General features: G+C 50.0%; 1 non-coding gene across 1 annotated transcript; it reads right to left on the bottom strand.

Annotated features, from left to right (window-relative positions):
* Positions 1–10380: 10380 nt before the first annotated feature.
* Positions 10381–10453, bottom strand: Trnav-aac (transfer RNA valine (anticodon AAC)). Its single transcript has one exon. It is a non-coding gene; the product is annotated as a tRNA-Val (tRNA).
* Between the last annotated feature and the right edge of the window lie 297 nt (positions 10454–10750).

Here is a 10750-nt window from a genome sequence, read left to right as displayed (position 1 = left end):
AACGAACAGAGAAAGTGCAGTTCCGAAAAAAATGCGTTCACAAACGCGTTCACAAACTTGGAAGTTTAAGCCACTAGGGGATCCCAACAATAGCTTCACGGCTGACGTCCTAGTATGTTTTCTTGATATCCATCACCCTGATCGTTCGAATCCGGCGAGAGTGACCTCCTATAAGGACCATATAGGAGAAAAGCTGGAGTCCGTCTTCAACACCCATTTGTAACCTGAATCCATTTGTACCAGGGTGGTAGCACGAATACCGCTCCAGCCATCACGAAAGGTGTGGCGGTAGCATGCGCTTCATCAGCTTGCATATCGTCGATGTAAGAGATATTGGCCGAAGGTTGAAAATGTGAACCGGGGTTTTGCCTGGCCTCGGAATTGCAATGATTTCCGCGTGGCACCAAGAATCCGAAATGATGGCTGTAGTCCAAGCTGTATTTATAGCCTCAAGTAATACGTTGAGAGTGGTACCTTCAGAAACAGCTCGTAAGGAATGCCATCCGGTGCCGGTGCTGCTCTGGGCTTGGCATATGGTCCATGGCTGCCAAGAGTTCGGCCATTTTGAAAGGAGCTTCAATCCTGCTATATTTCCACTTGTAGGCAATGAACCGGCTCCAGTCGGCAAGCAGTTTTGCACAGTAAACGCAACTGACGGGGTGTCAAAGGCGAAGATGCTACTTGCGGCTTTATAGGCGAAAGTGAACGAGTCTTGCCCGGATGCTAGTAGTGCACTAGCCGTTGGATCCGGACGACGTGGACCACGTTTCATTGCTCTAAATGTTCGCCAGGCTGAAGAATTCGACGACGAAGGGACAAGCGAAACGCACCAGTCTAGCCACCGGCCGCGTGCCAGTCGCGGTTCATGTCGGCGTGCTGCTGTGAGGTGTTTCGAATCAGCCCACCGCAGTGCTTTTTGCAACACTCCTCGGCTGTGCGGCGAAGTATCCACTACGTGCGCCTTTCAAGTAGCCCCCCCCCCCTGTCGGTGACTCACGCTTGCAGCCGACAGATTCAACGCGTCGCTACAATTCTGGGTCGCAGGCGCCTCGCTATCGGCGCGATTCAAACTTCGAAGGTGGCAGACGAGGCATGCTTCAACCTCTCCGAAGGACGCGGAAGCCGCTGCGGGGACCTTCTCTCCCCCCTCTCTCGGACTCAGCGTGCGCCGCTACTACCGACCGCTCACGAACTCTGGAAAGAGTGTTGTGTGCGTCTGTGCCATTCGTGTTGTGTGCACAATCTAGAGGGAACGCTTGTTTTAAACGTTAGCGCTTTGGGTATAAATAAGACCCTCCAAGCGCTGTAGTTCATTCCTGTCAGTGAATCAATGCTGTCACTCTGCTCGAGTCCTGTACTGTAAGCTCGCCCGTCGGGGCATTGTTCTTTGGCTGCGGCTAATCTCTCGCTATGAAGTAAACGAGTTAAGTTTGCAACGCCTTCGACTTGTGGTCTTCTTCGGGGTAGCAACATTGGCTGGCCGCTCGCTTCATCACGCTACCACACGCATGTCGGAGGCGACGGAGCTCGGCTCGGTTACGCCTTCCCGTATGCAGCAACGGGTTTTCAGCGGTGGGATGACAACGTCGCAACAGAGGCGATGAAGTTTCAGCTGAGCGTCGAATTACGTCTAATCTCCCTCAAGCAAGTTCAGCTTGGCGGCGGGCGGCCGACAGACGGTAGAGTTGTAGTCCGGAGCAGGCCGGGGTTCCTCCACCCAGGTAGAACGGGTCGCTGCCTCCAAAGCCGCTCGGAGCCTGGGACACGTGTCAGGTAAGAGGCTGGAGACCACTGTAGCTGATGCCGATCGATAGACGTCCCAGACTAGAACCCGCCAAAACCTTCGAAGGCGATCCCTACCACCGGGAGAAAGGTCGATATGAATCGGGTGGTGACCACTGCCCCAGCAGTCCGGTTCACACATCCAGGTTACTGAGCTGCTTCCTAAACACAAAGCTAAGTCGGGCGAGTGGGGAGTCTCGCGTGGGCATTCACACCGGCGTGTGGGCACTGCAATGCCATGTAGCAGCACAAACTGGGCGTCCACAAAAGTATCATACACACATTTAATCCGCGCACTGGAGGTGACATAGCCCCATGTAGTGTAGGGCAAGTTGAAATCCCCCGCCACCGAGATTGGGCAGCCAGGATACCGTTGGCGCAGATGAAAGCAAAGCCAAGGCTTAGTCTGGCTGTACGACCACTGTAGGGGCGAGCGTGGTACGACACTGATTACGTCCGTGTGAGGGAGGCGAACGACTGTTGGTGCAAAAATAGAACCTCCGCCGCGCCACGCGTGCTTTATTTCCACCGCGTGGAACTGACCTCTCCAGTGGGCTCGCTCGCTGGGAGGAGGTCTTGCTGCGGTGGTTTTGATTTGGGGTGGCGTTATCCCCAACAGTTACTTACGCTTGGCCTGCCCGATACCACGCACCGTTTGCGGACACCTGCCCCTTCTGTGTGACTCCTGCGCCGGAAGCTGACGTTAAACACCTGCTGTGGACTTGCTCAGGTCTCAGAAGCGCCAGAATTCAACACCTTCGAGGCACAGCTAGGGCTTCATTCTGGGAGACCAACAGATCTTAAGCGTTGGATATGCGGACCCCAGTACCGGTCTCTTCTTGGTTTTGTGAGGGAAACTGGTGCAATGTTCCACCTTTAAAACTTCTGTTATGCCGTAGGGCAAGCTCTGGCAATTAAAAAAGCGAGTACAGTGACGATCTCTTGCCCTGGTGATGCGGGTCTGAGGATAGATGGAGCGGGCGTAGACGGCTACCTTTCCTGGGAGAACATTAGGCCTAAGACTCCGCCGGTCTAAGATGGATGGAGACGAATGCGCTACAAATCCAGGAAAGGAACGAATACCATTAGTTTCCTGCACTAGCAGCGCGCATGCATGTAGATTCCCGCACAGAAGACTTTGGCGCAGTTCTCCGACCTTTACCGATATTCCCCTGCAGTTCCACTCCAGTTCCACTGGAGGAGAAGGCGGACCTCGCAGGGTGACGAGACAGGTGCGACTTGTGCGCATATACAGGACGGTAGCTACTTCGTGGGTATAGGAGGACAGCTCCTGACGAAGCTGTTCAGGTGTCTCATTAGAGTCTATGCCTGAGATCACGTAGCGCTTCAAGTCAGTTCCAGCGGCCAAGTATGTCTGGACTTGTACACTCTCTGTCTGCGAGACCTGTGTGGTGTTCAACGACTGGAGCTTGGTGGCCAAATCGAAGGAAGGCGCCCATACCGAAATTGTATTAATAGGCTTGGCACAGAAACTTGGGACGTTCAGGCATGTGGTCACTGCAGCTTGAATAAGACATGTCCAAGTTAGCTCGCGACTTGATGGCCACCTTATATGATGATGCATCAGGTGACATCGCCGCTGTTGCTAATAAAGGCGACATTGTCGCTTGCATGATTGTATGCATGATTCATAGCCTGAGGTTTTTTAAGAAAAGGCTTGCGCTACACGTCACGAAGTTGAGCTTTGGTATGTACTGTACAGAATGAGCTCGGTTGGCCTTACGGTAGAAGCTGCTGGACGGACCGTAGAATTTTTGTGTACCCCGCACGGGGCACCTTGAGTAATCTTGGTGACGGTACTGGCGATACCGCGGACCCCGAGGCCCCAAACATAAGCTGGATCCAACCGTGGCGATGTGTTTATAGGTGGAGGGTTAGAAACCACGAACGGTGGCCGTCGGAGCCCAGGTCCAGCTCCGGCGGATGGGCTCCCTGTCTGTTCACCAGGCAGGGAGCTCCGGGACCTCTTTGACTACCAGGGTAAGGTCAAAGAAGAAAGTACCCCCGTCTCCCTGCTTTCCAATGTATCATATGGTATCTTCCAAACCCCCCCCCCCCAAACGTGATCGGCCCCCGAAAAGGGGCCGCACCGAAGCTTCATTCCCACCCTTGCCAACAATTGCATCCCAAAAGCCAGATAACTATCCGCGCTTCTTGATTGTTGAATCTCTTGACAAGTCAAATCCTATCTCCTCCCAGTCAGTGTTCCTTATCACCAAATTCCTTGAAGGCATCTTTGGCAAGTCTTTCCAAGCCAAGAAACTGAGAACCGGCGAAGTTCTGGTCGAGGTGAACACTCACCAGCAAGCCACAAGCCTCCTTACCCAGAATCGCATGGCAGATCTGGACATCAGAGTCACACCCCACCGTAGCCTCAATAGTTCTCAGGGTGTGATTTCTGAGCCAGATCTGATAAATGAGACGGAAGCCGATCTGCTCGAAGGTCTGAAAGGCGAGGGCGTGACGGCAGTGATGCGCATCACCATGCGGCGAGATGATAAGCAAATCATGACAAAGCATATAATCTTGACATTTGACCGTTCCACACTCCCCGAATCCATCAAAGCGGGTTTCATTCATTGTTCTGTCCGGCCTTACATCCCGAACCCGCGGCGCTGTTTCAAGTGCCAACGGTTCGGGCATGGCACCACCTCCTGTCGTGGCAAAACAACGTGTGCAAAATGTTCATCTCAAGATCATGATACAGATAACTGCCAGGCTCAACAATTAATGTGCAGCAACTGTCATGGACCTCATGCTGCGTACTCCCGCACGTGTGAAAGGTTCCAGATGGAAAAGAAAATAATCAACCTCAAAATCACTAAAAACATCACCTTCCCAGAGGCGCGGAAGAGGTTCGCCTCTTTCCCTGTGGGGAGGTACGCCAACGTAGCTCGCCGGGGGGCGGAGCGGCGTCTGGTTTCCACAGGGACCCAGTTCAGCGAGTCTGACCTGGTCCCTCCCCCGCCCCCCTCTGGGTTGCCTCTGGCAGCCCAACCCGCCACCACGCCGCTTGCTGAGGCAGCAGCGGTTGTGGTGGCAAACTCTTCCGTCCGGACCGGTGCCGCTCCCGTCCCTGCCTCCCCGTCCTCCAGTGCGTTGGAGAGTGCCATGGACACCACGGGTCCCGCACCGGCTTCCACAGCCACCGCACCGCCCGTGCCACTTCTGGTGCCCCCGACACCTGCGGCGGTGGCGGGTCATACGAAGGGCCCCCGAAGGGGGGCCAAGTCCGGGGAGCCCGGTTCGACGGGCACACCCAGGACATCGGACGATGCGATGGACGTCGTGCCGTTCTTGCCTGCGGTGCACCGCAAGGAACGCGTCCCGACGCCAAAGCCTCCCGATAAGCCAAAAAAGGCGAGAGTCACAGCCCCGAAAGACGACACAAACAAACACACACACACTCCAGTAGCTCTCACACTAAATAATGGGAAGAGAAAACATAATTCAATGGAACTGTAGAGGCCTTCTTAAAAATCTTGACGATGTATACGAAATACTGCATGCTAATCAGCCAAGTGTAATGTGTGTTCAGGAAGCACATTTGAATTCCAAGCACACAAATTTCTTGAATAGTTACATGGTCTTCAGAAAGGACTGGGATGGCTGCACACACTCTTCTGGCGGTGTGGCCATAATTTCCCGGAAATCCTTAGCCTGCCACCCTGTCACTCTGAACACTGTCCTTGAGGCTGTAGCAATTCGAACAATAATATTTAATAGATTGATAACGGTATGCTCCATATATATTCCTCCTGATCTTGCACTTTCGAGCTCTGACTTTGAGGCATTGGTTGACCAGCTGCCCGAACCATACATCTTAACAGGCGACCTTAATGCTCACAATTCTCTATTGGGCTCTTCTAGTACGGATGCCCGGGGTCGCCTGATAGAGAAGTTTCTTACATCCTCCGGAGCATGCCTTTTCAACAAAAAACAGCCTACATACCATAACATAGGACACAACACATACTCATGTCTTGACTTGGCGATTGGCTCCGCAGTTCTCTTTCCTCTCCTCGAGTGGGGTGTGGGCACTGACCCATACGGTAGTGTCCACTTCCCCACCCCACTCACATATATAGGTAAAGGCCCAAGCAGTCCACCTTCCCATAATAGGTTCAATGAAGCACGAGCTAACTGGAATACATTTACAGAGACATCCAAACTACACCACACATCCATAGGACACCTACACGTTGAAGAATCTACCCAACTCCTCACGGCACACATCCTCGACGCCGCCGAAAAGTCCATTCCCCACGCCTCTGGTGCCCCGCGCAACCAGCGGAGGCCGTGGTGGAATGATGACTGTAGGCGGGCGCGAGAGGCCCAGAACAAGGCGTGGGGTATCCTTCGTCGGTACCCCACGTCGGGAAACCTCCTCTTGTTCAAACGGGCCAAGGCGTTAGGAAAACGTGTGCGCCGTGAGGCAAAACGAGAGAGTTGGCGTACATTCATAACATCAATAAACTCCTACACAGACACAAGGAAAGTATGGAAACGAATACGCAAACTCAAGGGACAACAAACACACAGCCTGCCTCTGGTCAGCACTACAGGGGACACACTCGAAGACCAGGCTGACACACTCGCACAACACTTCCAACACGTGTCCAGTTCAGCACACTACACAAACACTTTCCTGAAACATAAAGCCTCTTGTTAAAAGAAGTCCCTACGCGACAACAACAGATCACAGACTTCTTACAACTCTCTGTTTTCACTACATGAGCTGAGGGCTGCTCTAAGCACGTGTAAACCCTCAGCTCCAGGCCCAGACAACATCACATACACAATGTTACAACACTTACACGCAGACACACTCGAAACACTTCTACATCTATATAATAAAATATGGCTTTCGGGGCACATTCCAAAGTCATGGAGGGAGGCCGTAGTAGTGGCTTTTTTGAAGGAGGGAAAGGACCCGTCGTCCCCCTCAAGTTACCGTCCTATAGCCCTGACGAGCTGCCTGCGCAAGCTCTTCGAGAAGATGATCAATCGCAGGCTCGTGTACTTCCTTGAGTACAACGGTCTTCTCGAGAGCTGCCAGGCAGGCTTCAGGGCGGGGCGCTCCACCAATGATCAGCTTGTTGTGTTGGAATCCTACATAAAAGATGCCTTCGTTCACAAACAGTTCTGTATTACAGTCTTTTTTGATATGGAAAAGGCCTACGAGATGGCATGGCGATACGGCATCTTGAGTGACTTGAAGTCATTCGGTGTTTCGGGCAACATGCTTAGCACACTTTCTAGCTACATGTCTGAACGAACTTTCCGTGTAAGAATTGGTGGTGCTCTTTCTAATGTACATGTTCAGGAAAATGGCGTGCCTCAAGGAGGTGTTTTGAGCTGCACACTCTTCATAGTGAAGATGAACTCACTCCGTAAGGTATTGCCACCAACCATTTCTTGTTCAGTTTATGTAGATGATGTCCAAATATCTTTTAAATCATGTAATATGTCAATCTGTGAACGTCAAGTCCAGCTCGGCGTGAACAAACTTGCTGGCTGGGCGGACACAAACGGCTTTAAGCTGAACCCCGTAAAAAGTACTTGTGTTGTGTTCACCCGTGTTCGTGGGATCCATGTGGACCCTGACGTTACTCTAAACGGCGTGTCGATTCCTGTAGAAAAGGAGCGCAAGTTTTTAGGCCTAATATTCGACAACAAACTAACATTTCTTCCTCATCTGAAAATGCTTAAACAAAAATACCTAAAAACTATGAATATCCTTAAAGTCGTCTCTCACCAATCGTACGGTGCATACAAGCAGCTACTCCTGCGTCTTTATACTGCACTGGTAGGATCTCGCTTGGACTACGGCAGCGTCGTATATGGGTCTGCAACGAAAACGGCACTTAAAATGCTTGACCCAGTTCTGCATTTGGGGCTTCGCCTTGCTTGTGGCGCCTTTCGCACCAGCCCTGTTGAAAGCCTCTATGCAGAGTGCCACAAATGGTCCCTGCATCACCAGAGGATATACACTGACCTATTGTATGCCTCTAAAATCATGTCTCTGACAAATCATCCTCTTAACTCAACCATTCATGATGCATCCTCACAGCAGCTCTTTTTAAACCGTCCATCTATTCCCATGCCGTTCCCTCTCACAGTGAGAGCAGAAGCTTCTGAGCTAGCAGTGTCATTCTCATATATCCACAAGACACCGATCATTGATTTTATTGCACCATGGCAAGCCAGGGATGTTTCCTGTGACCTGTCTTTTGTGCAGTTCGACAAAAACCGGGCACCGAGGGCAGCTATTATGCAGCATTTCCTCTTCCTGCAGGATAAGTACCAGTGTGCAGAGTTTTACTCCGACGCATCAAAGGCAGCTGATGCTGTGTCTTGTGCTGCCCATGGACTGAACTTTAACATGGCAAAAAGAATGAACTCACACAACAGCATTTTTACAGCTGAAGCACACGGCATTTTACTTATTTTAGACCACATTGTCCAACATCAAATTCCAAAGTCCATAGTTTTTACAGATTCTCTTAGTGTTGTACGTGCACTTTTGTCCAGAAAACGCTCAAAAAATTATGTAATCAATCTTGTTTTTAACGGCCTTATGGCGGCATACGCATCAAGTCTTGAAATAACAATATGTTGGGTTCCTGGCCATTGTGGAATAGCTGGGAATGAAACCGCAGATGAAATGGCCACTGCTGCTACACTCTTGAATTCAGTGGGCATAGCAACACTGCCGCACACAGATATGAAGCCACACATCAGACACCAACTTCACAACACGTGGCAAACACACTGGAGTGAACAGACAGATAACAAGTTACATGTAATAAAACCTCACTTGGGACCATACGCTACTGACTCACACAACAGACACATTGAAGTTACCTTAGCTAGGTTGCGGATAGGCCACACACATGTAACACACTCACACCTGCTCACTAGCTCTCCAAGACCTGGGTGTAGCAGGTGTGGGGAGGGCCTATCCGTAGTCCACATCCTAATCACATGCAAGGCACTCGACACAACAAGACACAGACACTTCAAGGAACTATACAGACAACACATTCCGCTACACCCTTCGTTGTTTTTTGGGTGATAATGCCATGGTCTTTGTGCAACGCGTTTTTAAATATTTGCCTGATGTTAACTTTTTAAACCTCATTTCCTATCATGCGTAATCAAAACTGGCCCTATACACCAGCCATCACCATTGCCGTTAATTGATTTTACTGCTATGTTGGCTTTAGTAGCCACTATTTTCTTCTAGATACTTTTGTTTGGCGCTCTTTGCCCCAGCTGGCCTTGCGCCAAAAAACTCCAACCATCATCATGATCATCATCATCAGAATTCTTGTGTATACAAAATTTTTGTTTTGTATACTGCATTTTGTACAAGAACTACTCAATAAAGCATCACTTTTACGCGAAATTATATGAAAATGACGTAGGCTGGGCTGGGCTGGGCAGCCTACGTCATTTTATTGTGGATGTCACACTCACCGTACCACACGCGTTGATATGAAGGAAATAATTACAGTAAACTTCCGTAAAGACGAACTCGGACCGCAAAAATTTGTTCGTATTAACAGAAATTCGCCTTAAGAGGACGTCTCGCGCATTGCGCACGTTACAACAGAGCAAAAGTGTCATTCGTTCTAGCCACAAAATTCGCCTTAACCGAGTTCGTCTCAGCAAGTCTACTGTACATGGAACTACTGTCATGTAAATTAAAGCCCCCACGAGGTGCCCGAGCTTACGGGCGGTGATTTGCACAACGCGGAATCCTGATTTTTGTCAATTTATACTTCATCTGTAATTAAAAAAAAAACATCATAATCAGCGCTAATATCATAGGAGAGACCTGAAGACAGCGTATGCAACCTTAGCTCCCCCCCCCCCTCCGGAAAAAAATCGTGGCTACGCGTCTGTTAGTCATGGACATGCCCTGGATCATCCCACCATGACTTACTGGTGTATATCCGGGATGCTGATCGACCTACACCTTTTTGAGTGCAAACCCAATTGCATCATTACGTACCCTCTAAGGCAGTGGTTCTCAGCCATGTCTGCCCCGAGTACCCCTGTTAGGCTTGCGAAAGTGATGCGGGACCCCACGATGATGCTTCATCATGGGGTCCCCCATCATGTTGATCGGTGTCATAATTTCAAAACAATTTGTACTTGCAGATGACGTCGCCCACACACTTATCCAATTCCCGCCTTTTCTTTTTAACGTAATGACGATGCGCCTCATAATGGTAGACAATTTGCTCTTGAATCGAAAGGTCTTCAAAACACTGATATGCTACCCATTCGTTGTCCTTTTTTTTTTTTTCAGAGCTGGCGTGTTGTCCAAAAATGTGGTTGTTAAAATATGTGCTACACGGAGAAACTTAGCGTACATGTAATGCGGCGACGCCACGTTTTTGCGGGGCAAGAAAGTGCTGGCAAAATGGAGAAACGAACGGCGGGTGGAAAAGTTTCGAGGGAGGCTCGCGGACCACCTGGGGTCAGCGGAACCCCGCTGCTCCAAGTCAGGTTACAGAACAAAGAGATTCAACAACACACTTAAAAACTCAGAGGAAAAAAAACACCTGTGCCTGCCAGGGATCGAACCTGGGACCTTCCGCGTGTTAGGCGGATGTGATAACCACTACACCACAAGCACCGGACGGGCTCGTTGCCAATTTTGGTCAATGATAAACATAGTACCCTGACACACCAAAGATCATTTTACTCAAAAAGTTGTATTATAGCACGTGTTTTATGCTAATATAAAAAGCAGGGAGCTAGTAACGTCCACTTTAGCGTGCGACTTGAACATCAACGGCTGCATCGTCCGTTCACTTTCAAGCCAAGGATAACAAACATGTTGGCTCGACTAACTATTTTTTGACGTTCAGAAAAACCTTAGTGCCATCATTGCACTTACTTTTTTGCATTTTTTTTTTATTTTTAATAAATT

Source organism: Haemaphysalis longicornis, unplaced genomic scaffold (genome assembly GCF_048455015.1).
Source record: "Haemaphysalis longicornis isolate Haplotype H1 unplaced genomic scaffold, Haemaphysalis longicornis Haplotype H1 scaffold_5, whole genome shotgun sequence".
Lineage (NCBI taxonomy): Eukaryota > Metazoa > Arthropoda > Arachnida > Ixodida > Ixodidae > Haemaphysalis > Haemaphysalis longicornis.
This window is presented reverse-complemented; position numbering and strand designations above follow the sequence as displayed.